The sequence below is a fragment of the Cibotium barometz genome, chromosome 12, assembly GCF_041138505.1.
Source record: "Cibotium barometz isolate CiBa-2024 chromosome 12, ASM4113850v1, whole genome shotgun sequence".
In the NCBI taxonomy this organism is placed as follows: Eukaryota; Viridiplantae; Streptophyta; class Polypodiopsida; order Cyatheales; family Cibotiaceae; genus Cibotium; species Cibotium barometz.
In genome coordinates, this window is record NC_141057.1 from 6,492,341 (window position 1) to 6,502,998 (window position 10,658).

A 10,658-nucleotide genomic window follows, 5' to 3' on the forward strand; every position below is an offset into this window, starting at 1 on the left:
TCGAAGGTTCTTTTTTTAAAAGTGCACCTTGGCACCATAAGAATCATACTGGTGGGCATTTCACCTATCTACTTGGAATGGAATCTCGAAGTTTTTTGTTTCTATTACATTTTAATAGCGTGATAAAGGCCTTGTAGGGCTTAGGCTCCTTAGCACCTGTGTGAAGCACAAAGCAAGTTACATTCTTTGTCTTTTGCTGATTCTTGTTACATTGGCTTGATCACCGATCACCAGCTTGTATGTCCAAAGATCTGCAATAAATTAGTTGTCATTTAAGGGAGGCTTCAAAATCTTGTATGTTGCTTGGGGTGGAGTAGAATGTGTGTTGTGTGTTTGCGCAAAAAATTGGAAGAGCATCTCTAAAAAGGAGAGCTAGGGTCAAGTACAGAGCCCATGTTTTAAAGATGGCCTAGTGCAAACTGGTGGAACTAGAGTTGTAAACCCCCCTCTATTCAATGATCAACAAGAAGCCCACACATACACACACACACACATATATATATGTAAGTCCAAAAGAAGACATCTTTGCAAGTAGCTCTAGCTTATAATTTGGTTCTTTATGCAAATGTAAGTGTATTTCTTCATTTTATATATATACATATATATAAATGGCAACAAGTCCAAAAGAAGACATCTTTGCAAGTAGCTCGAGCTTATAATTTGGTTCTTTATGCAAATGTAAGTGTATTTCTTCATTTAAGGGGCTTGGTTAAATGCCGCAAGGGGTTAGTAGAGTCATGGCACCCACCAAGGGGTTGGAACAAAAAATCCAACGACATCGGGTTAAACAAAGTAGTCTGCAAGTATATCCAATGATAGTGCAGAGGGTGGTGGCGGCCCCCACCCCTCCCACTCACTAAAAAGGTTTCATGTTCCCATCTAATCGTAACCTAAACACTATCTACACCTAAACACTATCTAGAGATCCATTGAAGCATGGTGTTAGAAGGATGCTAGTATTCTATTACTATACATCGTATCAATCTGTTTGGAAGGAACCGTCGCCTAATGAAAAAATGAAGTATTTTGATCAAAGTTGTGTTGCAGTTAGTTGACAAGAAGCTAGATGGAACTGAGAGAAGAGTGTAGCAACACGCCATGAGTTACTAATCTTGTTTACCATCACGTCTTGCTTGGTATGAACCAAGTGATCTTGTAAAACGAGAGTTCTGCGCCTATTATTAGAAGCTCCAGAAGCACAGACAAATGTGGAGGATGAGCCTTTAAGTGCTTATAGCTATGACATTCATACCAATGCCTACAGCTTCTCGTTTTCCCTCCCAAGACTAGTGATAAACTAATGGCAATTAGGTAGTCACCCCCAATAGGCAATGAGATCCTTATGAAGTAATAGATATAACTAGAAACAATCCCAGCTAGCTACATTACGAATCAATCCTCAGGCCATAGTTCAGTCTGACAAAACAGTAATGATATAATGTATCTGAATAAAATAAATGTTATTAGGAATAAAGACTATGTTTTACACTTAAATGCAGTGTCTGATCGTTCTTTTTATTCTCCCCTCTTTGGAATATCTATAAAAAGGCCTTTAAAAAAATATTTCTCGAAAACAACCCATGGACCCTTGGGTTTAGTGTTGGATCGACCTCCTAGATGATACCAGTATGTAGAAAGCATAAACAATTGTTTTTCTCAAATAAATTTGGTTTTCCATAATGATGAACACGTTAATAAGAAACCTACAGCAAAAATTCTTTAACTAAAAAAGAGTCGGTTCAATATGATTTCAAATGTATTTGGGACCGAGGAAAACCCAATCGTTTCTTGGTTGGGAATTGTATCTAAATCTTCTAAAACTCCATTTCGACACTTTTCTTCCATGAGTGTAATCTTCTCTAGTTGATTCACAATAATCCTCCTTGTTGCAGACAAGTTCAAAGCTCTTGAAGGAAATTTCCTCACAGTTGAATCGTGAGAAAGACTTCGATGGTTGTATTTTTCACTTAAGCGTGTGACTTGGTCAATGGGTGTAAGCTGGGGAAACCCTTTTATCACTAGGCATTAATGGCCTATGAAGCCTAAAAATAGTATTGTATACAAAATGTAATAGGAGACTCCCAAAGCATCCCCTAATTGCAAGTGCAACAAAGAATTGAAAAATGCAATGACTAAAATGGCATGGCACTAGATATCCTTCCCTTAAGAGAAAACCCTTTCAAAGGAAAAGGGCTCACTAGTAGCTGATGAACAATCCTTTTTTCAAGAGCTTAGATTGTGAACCCTCCATGTGTCCACAGATCATATGCATGATCGTGTGATCCATGAGTAAACTGGATGTGAAGACAACAAGGGAAAAAAATAAAGACTAGTTGCCAAAAGTAAAGTACTACATAAATCTTATGTGTACAACAAAGTAGGTAGCAAAAGAACCTCTTGTGTCCGGATTCATAATGTGCTGTCCTTGTGTGTGTGTGTGTGTGTGTGTGTGAGAGAGAGAGAGAGAGAGAGAGAGAGAGAGAGAGAGAGAGAGAGAAAGAAACTTTTATTTTAACGTCTTCAAAAGACCACTAGGGTCTATGAGACAAAAAAGGTGTTACAAAGTATCCAAGTGTTATGAGAGAGAGAGAGGATGTGACAACACTAGCCATATACCACGAAAGCCTGTAGAGTTTGCGTTGGCATAAATTTGTTTGGCTTCCATTGAAAACTACAAGATGTACTCCTTTTCGCACCTAGGAGAACACAAAAATTTAGGTCCTTGTCATTGATGAGTCCACTTCTTACCTTATCCAAGCCAAGATTGCACAAAAATTTTGGTTTCATCGATTCATGCAAAATACACAAGAATATAGCAAGTTTTGGTTTCATTGATGAGTCCACTTCTTAACTTAACCAAGCCAAGATTGCACAAAAGTTTTGGTTTCATCCATTCATGCAAAATACACAAGAATATAGCAAGTTTTGGTTTCATTGATGAGTCCACTTCTTAACTTAACCAAGCCAAGATTGCACAAAAGTTTTGGTTTCATCCATTCATGCAAAATACACAAGATTACGGCAAGTTGAAGATGCATCCTAACGTTGTTAAGATTGCACATTGTTCCCTACCCTTAACAGCCATTTTATTCCCGAAATTGTATTCACATTCACAGAGAAGCACATGAAAAGACAATACCACATCAAGGTAAATTAGAGCCCTTGATTCACCAAAGAAGGTTCTTACAGCCTGGCACACTTGCTTGGAACCTCTTGCATCCCTTCTTGCTACCAAAGAGATCACTTTAGGCCATAAAAGGGCAAAGAGTCAGCCACACGAGCTAGAAACAACAAAAAAAACCACGAAGAAAAGTTTCCAACCCATTGAGGCGAAAAGGATAACCTTAATTTCAAATCTGTTCAAATCATCAAACTTCTGGTTTCAGCCCATCTATGAATGTGAACATTTGCCAAATGCTTCCATAGAAAAGGGAAGCTTCCATCTGCTTCTAACCTGGTGTAGTAAGGAGTTGCCAACAAACATAGCCCTCTGAAAGAAGAGAGCAAATACAGATGAGCAACTCTATCTATAGAGCCTTCTGAAGAGCTTCAAAAACGTTATGAATATTCCTTCCTTTTATACTAGCAGGTTTTTTCTTGGGAGTGCAGCTTCACGAAGCCGTTTCTGTAATTTCTTTAACCTAGCCTCAGCAGGTGGCTTGAACTTGAAATATTCTGCAACAAAAAGCAGTGTCTACTTAGTTATTGGATTGCCTCTGTAAAAGGTAGGTCTATACAATTAGAGAAGGAGATTGGGTTTATTTGAAGATCATGAAGCATAGGCTTAAACAATTTGGGGAAGTCTAGCTTCGACGAAGAAAGGCCCATGCAAGATTATCAAGAAGCTCAGTGATGTAGTCTTCAAGCTAGAGTTACTTTTGACAACAAGCCATTGGAGGATGCATCCGATGTTTCGTATTTGAGCAACCTTGTAGAGTATCATGTGCCAGAGATGAGCACTTTGCTAGATGAGGATGAACTCGAGTTGGTGGATGATGGAGGATTAGAGGAAGTCTTAGTACCGGGGCAGGTTGTTCTTCTGCACCAGTACATGCGAGGTTCTTGCCGAAAGCAACTCTTGTATTTCCTCAAGTTGAAGGGCTACTCAATCCAAGAGGTAGTCTCGTTTGATGAGGATCAGTTCATGGACAAGTCTCACCCGTTGTTGAGAGCTTATCTCTGCTCCACACCAATCCGAACTCCAATAGCATGGCTACTTGTAGAACACTTGCGCCTATGTGCTAGGGTTTTCCAGAGATAGAAAGAAGAGTGTGGCAGAATCACGCATATAGCACACACACAAGAGTCCTAAACTATTGCTTTGTATTATGTACAAGAAGAAGTAATACAGTTGAAATTCAAGTACAAGATGTGATTGAGAATGAAGATGTCAAATCGCAACCTTGTGACCTATAGTTCACTTCGGGCTAGCACTTTGCCTATAGAGAAAAGCTCTGTGAAGTATAACGCTAAGGAAAGCACATGAATACGACAATTTGGTGACCCACACATGTATATGCACCAAGGCTCCTAGTTGTCTAGTAGTGGCTCTCAGCCAGTGTACCTGACTACCACGTCAACAATGCCACGTCATCGCCATCATGTCATCATTGCCATGTGGCAATGCCACATGTCCTTTGTGCTATTTGACTCTGTTGTCAGTTGCTATCTTACGCCTGGTTGTGCCTTGCATACTTGTAGGTGTCACGTTCTCCCCTACTTGCATTGCACCTACATGGCCTCTCGATCGAGTTCGCTAGAAGTTTCGTACAACCGGGTTGGAGTAGCGGAGCTTCAGCTGTACCCGTGCTCCAAGTTAAGCAAGAGGGGATGTCACAAGCACACTCTCCCAAGTGTGATGTGGACATGCACATACTCATACTCATTGCCAGCTCAGAGGTCGAGTACGTGGCCGGATTTATGTGTTTGTAAAGGCTATTGTGCCGGATCATTGTAATATTGTTGAGGTGCCCAATGAGCAGCCGTGTGGACAAAGTTGTTGGGTTATTGTGTGAACACACTTATGTGGACATTATTACTAGGGTTGGTAGAGTTGGTAGTCTAATTCCCAACATTAGACACTATAAATAGGAGTCTAGGCCTTAGCCATGTTCATTTATTGATCAATCAGTCATCATGGTGTCCTTGAGAACTTTGGAGTAGTGTTACCATTGAGTATCTCTATTCAGCATTGTATATACTTCATGTTAGTAATACATGGTAGATTAGGTCATCTCTCTCCATTATGTATTGAGCTTGAAGAAGCAGCAGTTTGTGCATGGGTTGAAGTCTTTGATTAGGTGTTAATCGCAATCAATCAATTCATAAACACGCTTCCGCACCATGTTACACAAACTGAGAAGGATTGTTAGTACAGAAAGCATCTTGAAGAACAATGAAAGCTAGTCCTTCAATGTAACTTGAAGTCTTTGATTAGGTGTTAATCGCAATCAATCAATTCATAAACACGCTTCCGCAAGCACCCATGTAACACAAACTGAGAAGGATTGTTAGTACAGAAAGCATCTTGAAGAACAATGAAAGCTAGTCCTTCAATGTAACTTGAATAAAAAAATAAAATTTTGAGGGTATGCCTCATTTAAGAAAACTTGAAGCACTTGTCTTGAGCACGGCGCTATTCACTCAATTAAGATGTAGAGTAGGTAAAAATGTGATACAGTATTTGAGAAGTTAGCTACTTAGGAGCATTAAAACATCAAAAGTAATGAACTCCCTTTCGGAACCAACTCCCAAGCCTCTAAGGTCAGATTGCCGTGAGTCAGTCAACAAGCCCTGATAGTGCGCCCTGGCAACCCATACCACCCTTCCGGCATGCTTGTCTATAGCTGCACTGGCCTTGAGGTCCTGCACGCCTTGGTAGACCTCTCTATCATCGCGTGGATACCCCATGGTCATTAGTGAGATCAAACTCACTTATATAGCAATAACCATGTTATTATTGGCCCACCGAGGTCTTGCACACCTTGGTAGACCTCTCTATTGTGTGGATACCCCATAATAAGCATTAGTGTGAGAACAAACTCGATTATATAGCAATAACCATGCTATTATTGACACACTGCTTTTATTATTAAGCCTTTAGCCATTATTAGATTGTGGTTAGCTTTTTATTGACTCCTATGGCTGGGAAGAGAGTCACTAGCTATCTAACGTGGTCATTGACCTCAAATTCGATGCAGGTTATTCTAACACTAATGGATTCTAACATTTGACACATTTAATAGACGAAATGTGAAGGTTTGGTGCTGATATATTTCAAATGATCATTGACTTGATTGGGGACTTAAAAAGAAAACAAAAAGTATCTCATGCCACTTCATAGGGCTAGTTATGTTCCTACAGGCACATGCATGAGTAGGAACAAGTCTATGAACATGCAAGGTTGTAGCCTGAGAGTGGGCTGGGGTGATAGCCCACCACATATGGCTTCACTTTAACACCTCAAAAAAGGAGGTCACAAGCTCTTCATTTGACCATATTATTTTCCTAAGGCCAAGCTTAATATGATGTGGCATTTCTAAAATCTTGGCCTTTTTCTCATTTTCCCCTAACACTCCTTTAAGCTGTTCTCAACCGCATTGGAAAGCATTGATTGGCGAGTTGGAATGCAAGTGTCTGATACGGCTCCTCTTGGGCAAAAAATGTGATTGGGACTTAACATTGTCAAGAATTGAGAACCTTGACGGACACTCCAGACTAAATGCAATTAATTCTCTTCCTGTGAACTGTAGAGTATGGACAACACTTCTTTCATATTGCAGAGGTTGCCTCTTATGATCAGACACAAGATCCTTTCACATAAGTGAGGTCTACATGGCAGGCAGAGTGTGGAGTGGAGTGGAGTGGGCAGACAGAGGAAGGGGTTGTGTGGGCTCCAGAGTGCTGTATCATGGAGGAGAGGAGGACGCAACAGATACCAGGGTGGGTGTGAAAGGCACTGAGGCACTTCAAAGTCCAGATTTGATTCATGATACGATCCCATCTCAAGGAGATTACTGTCAGATATCCTGATGGGCTTCAGTATGGGAAGTTAGACATGAAAGGAGTCTTCACCTTTTGGTTGCCAAGTGGCAAACTTATAATCTGACATCGAAGAATCCTACTTGTGAAAAAATACACTGGGTTACGAAGTGTGGGCAAAAGCGAGACACAGGCTATGCACAAGGAAAGGGAGGCAGGGTTAAGTACAGGCAGCCAATTGAACCAGTTTGGGCGGGAACATCTAGCCGTGGTCAGGTAGATCAATAGCTAGCTTGACTAGCTTGACTTATAGCTTGTGATCTTTAGGTTTGGAAAATCAATTCAAGTTACTGCAATATGTTAATGGACATTGGCTGCCTTTGCAGGAAAATTATTAAGAGGGCGAGGCCGTGGTAGGGGGCGAGGACGTGGGCGCTAGACTTTTGTGGTTTATTTGGGGTGTAGTGTCTCTATGGACAGGGAGCCATGCCCCAATTTTGTTAGGTTTCTGAAAGGCTATGTCTTTGAACCTGACTATTGAGCTTGATGGTTGTGCAGTTATCGCCATAAGAAATCTACATAGCTATTTTTGCTTATTCTTTGGGATATGGCCCTAGTCTCTATACATTGTTCATCTTACTAAGGTTTTGCCTGACTTGATAGCAATTCTCTAATGCTTGGTTTTCTTTTATTGCCAGAGGCATCCTTGGCTTTGCTTTGGAGCTCTATTCAGAGCTAGCTGCATCTTATAATTGGGTTAATGATGTTCTAGATAGTATGTCCATCTCTTGAAGAGGGCATACGATTGAGCTGATACCTCAATGTTTTTGGATTACTAATCCGTTGCCACATGATTAGCATGCTTTACTTGAGTAGGGACTTGGTTTCAGACTTCTCTTCATTTCTGTCAGGTCATTAAAATTTTTTTGTTTCCTATGTGAATGCATGCTTATCTATGTCATCTAGGAATAGGAGAATTCGAAGGTTCTTTTTTTAAAAGTGCACCTTGGCACCATAAGAATCATACTGGTGGGCATTTCACCTATCTACTTTGAATGGAATCTCGAAGTCTTTTGTTTCTATTACATTTTAATAGCATGATAAAGGCCTTGTAGGGCTTAGGCTCCTTAGCACCTGTGTGAAGCACAAAGCAAGTTACATTCTTTGTCTTTTGCTGATTCTTGTTACATTGGCTTGATCACCGATCACCAGCTTGTATGTCCAAAGATCTGCAATAAATTAGTTGTCATTTAAGGGAGGCTTCAAAATCTTGTATGTTGCTTGGGGTGGAGTAGAATGTGTGTTGTGTGTTTGCGCAAAAAATTTGGAAGAGCATCTCTAAAAAGGAGAGCCACGTTCAAGTTACTAGCACAGAGCCCATGTTTTAAAGAGGGCCTAGTGCAAACTGGTGGAACAAGAAGTTGTAAACCCCCCTCTATTCAATGATCAACAAGAAGCCCACACATACACACACATATATATATAAGTCCAAAAGAAGACATCTTTGCATATATATATATATATATATAAATGGCAACAAGTCCAAAAGAAGACATCTTTGCAAGTAGCTCTAGCTTATAATTTGGTTCTTTATGCAAATGTAAGTGTATTTCTTCATTTAAGCGGCCTGGTTAAATGCCCCAAGGGGTTAGTAGAGTCATGGCACCCACCAAGGGGTTGGAACGAAAAATCCAATGACATCTACTCGGGTAAACAGAGTAGTCTGCAAGTATATCCAATGATAGTGCAGAGGGTGGTGGCGGCCCCCACCCCTCCCACTCACTAAAAAGGTTTCATGTTCCCATCTAATCGTAACCTAAACACTATCTAGAGATCCATTGAAGCATGGTGTTAGAAGAACGCTAGTATTCTATTACTATACATCATATCAATGTGTTTGGAAGGAGCCACCGCCTAATAAAAAAATGAAGTATTTTGATCAAAGTTGTGTTGCAGTTAGTTGACAGGAAGCTAGATGGAACCGAGAGAAGAGTGTAGCAACACGCCATGAGTTACTAATCTTGTTTACCATCACGTCTTGCTTGGTATGAACCAAGTGATCTTGTAAAACGAGAGTTCTGGGCCTATTATTAGAAGCTCCAGAAGCGCAGACAAATGTGGAGGATGAGCCTTTAAGTGCTTATAGCTATGAGATTCATACCAATGCCTACAGCTTCTCGTTTTCCCTCCCAAGACTAGTGATAAACTAATGGCAATTAGGTAGTCACACCGAATAGGCAATGAGATCCTTATGAAGTAATAGATATAACTAGAAGCAACCCCAGCTAGCTACATACAAATCAATCCTCAGGCCATTGTTCAGTCTGACAAAACAGTAATGATATAATGTATGTGAATAAAATAATAGGAATAAAGAGTATGTTTTACACTTAAATGCAGTGTCTGATCGTTCTTTTTATTCTCCCCTCTTTGGAATATCTATAAAAAGGCCTTTAAAAAAATATTTCCCAATAACAACCCATGGACCCTTGGGTTTAGTGTTGGATCGACCTCCTAGACGATACCAGTATGTAGAAAGCATAAACAATTGTTTTTCTCAAATAAATTTGGTTTTCCATAATGATGAACACATTAATAAGAAACCTACAGCAAAAATTCTTTAACTAAAAAAGAGTCGGTTCAATATGATTTCAAATGTATTTGGGACCGAGGAAAACTCAATCGTTTCTTGGGAATTGCATTTGTACCATATCTAAATCTTCTAAAACTCCATTTCGACACTTTTCTTCCATGAGTGTAATCTTCTCTAGTTGATTCACAATAATCCTCCTTGTTGCAGACAAGTTCAAAGCTCTCGAAGGAAATTTCCTCACAGTTGAATCATCGTGAGACAGAGACTTCGATGGTTGTATTTTTCACTTAAGCGTGTGACTTAGTCAATGCGTGTAGGCTAGGGAAACCCTTTTATCACTAGGCGTTAACGGCCTATGAAGCCTAAAAATAGTATTGTATACAATATGTAATAGGAGACTCCCAAAGCATCCCCTAATTGCAAGTGCAACAAAGAATTGAAAAATGCAATGACTAAAATGGCATGGCACTAGATATCCTTCCCTTAAGAGAAAATCAATCCCTTTCAAAGGAATAGGGCTCGATAGCTGATGAAGAATCCTTTTTTCAAGAGCTTAGATTGTGAACCCTCCATGTGTCCAAAGATCATATGCATGATCGTGTGATCCTGAGTAAACTGGAAATGAAGACAAGGAAAAAAAAATAAAGACTAGTTGCCAAAAGTAACGTACTACATAAATCCTATGTGTACAGCAAAGTAGGTAGCAAAAGAACCTCCTATGTCCGGATTCATAATGTGCTGTCCTTGTGAGAGAGAGAGAGAGAGAGAGAGAGAGAGAGAGAGAGAGAGAGAGAGAGAAAGAAAGAAACTTTTATTAACGTCTTCAAAAGACCACTAGGGTCTATGAGACAAAAAAGGTGTTACAAAGTCTAAGTGTTATGAGAGAGAGAGAGAGGATGTGGCAACACAAGCCATATACCAGGAAAGCTTGTAGAGTTTGCATTGGCATAAATTTGTTTGGCTTCCATTGAAAACTACAAGAGGTACTCCTTTTCGCACCTAGGAGAACGCAAAAATTTAGGTCCTTGTCGTCATTGATGAGTCCACTTCTTACCTTATCCAAGCCAAGATTGCACAAAAGTTT